Below are 1,599 nucleotides of genomic sequence, written 5' to 3'. Positions count from 1 at the left end.
TCAAATGATTTTCTATCAGGAACATTTTCCTACATTGTTAAATATTTCATGAAAACCTGGTTGTTCAGAAACTTCTCCTGTAGGTATCACATGATTGACCTATGCATCCCTTCTCGTACATTGAGTTTATTCTGATCAATCTGCTTCCATTAATGTTGTTTCTATGAATTTACTCTTCTGTAACCCTTTGGTGTCCATAAACAGATGAATGGATAAAGAAGATGTGGCACATATATATAATGGAATATTACTCAGCCATAAAAAGAAACGAAACTGAGTTATTTGTAGCGAGGTGGATGGACTTAGAGTCTGTCATACAGAGTGAAGTAAGTCAGAAAGAGAAAAACAAATACCGTATGCTAAAACATATATATGGAATCTAAAAAAAAAAAAAAGGTTATGAAGAACCTAGGGGCAGGACAGGAATAAAGACGCAGATGTAGAGAATGGACTTGAGGACATGGGGTGGGGGGAAGGGTAAGCTGGGATGAAGTGAGAGAGTGGCACGGACTAATATATACTACCAAATGTGAAATAGATAGATAGTGGAAGCAGCTGCATAGCACAGGGAGATCAGCTCAGTGCTTTGTGACCACCTAGAGGGGTGGGATAGGGAGGGTGGGAGGGAGACGCAAGAAGGAGGAGATATGGGGATACATGTATATGTATAGCTGATTCACTTTGTTATACAGCAGAAACTAACACACCATTGTAAAGCAATTATACTCCAATAAAGATGTTTAAAATATATATATATATAAAACCCTTTGTATCTCAAAATTTCTGTAGGATGGATGGCTAATAGCAGAACTGATAGATTTGAAACTATCTTAAATTTTTAAAGATTTCAAATACTCTTGATATTTAAAAACTAATTGCTTCTAGAAAACTTGTACTAACATACCAGTAAATGTTTTCTGATTTGATGGGAAGTAACACATTGATGGTTTATTTAGCTATTATTTGGTTACTAGTTAGGTTAAATATATATATGTGTGTATATATATATATATATATTTGTTTATAGTCCATTTCTAAGTCTCTTCCTGAAGTTTCTGATCATGTTATTGTCCATTTACTTCCTACTTGAGTGTTGTCTTTTTTTATTGCTTTATGAAAGCTCTTTAGATGGACACACACATGCAAATATATTCTTAATATGACGACTACTGAAATAAGAAGGATGGGGCAAACAAGAGGGACTAATATAAAGGATGTATCTTTATGGTCATATTTGTTGAAAATACTTCTCTCAATTTGTTATTTGCGTTTTACTTAATGGGATTTTTTAACTTTATTTTTTTTAACTTTCTGGATGTTTATTTTATTTTAGATGTAAAGTTTTATGTAGTGTTTTGTAGCAGCCCAAAGAGCACAGTGAAAGCTCTGGTATCTGATTCCCTGGGTTTGAATTTTGGCTCTGCTATCTCTGTGCTGTGTGATCTGGTCAAATTACTTTAACATCTCTCTGCCTTACTTCTCTTCTCTGTAAAATGGACGTCTTAATTACACTTATTGTGGGTGGTGAATTTTCATCAATTAATACATATATAAAGCACATAGAATGATGGCTAGAATATACGAAGCACTCAAGAAGTT

This window comes from Eschrichtius robustus, chromosome 11 (genome assembly GCF_028021215.1).
Source record: "Eschrichtius robustus isolate mEscRob2 chromosome 11, mEscRob2.pri, whole genome shotgun sequence".
In the NCBI taxonomy this organism is placed as follows: domain Eukaryota; kingdom Metazoa; phylum Chordata; class Mammalia; order Artiodactyla; family Eschrichtiidae; genus Eschrichtius; species Eschrichtius robustus.
This window is presented reverse-complemented; position numbering follows the sequence as displayed.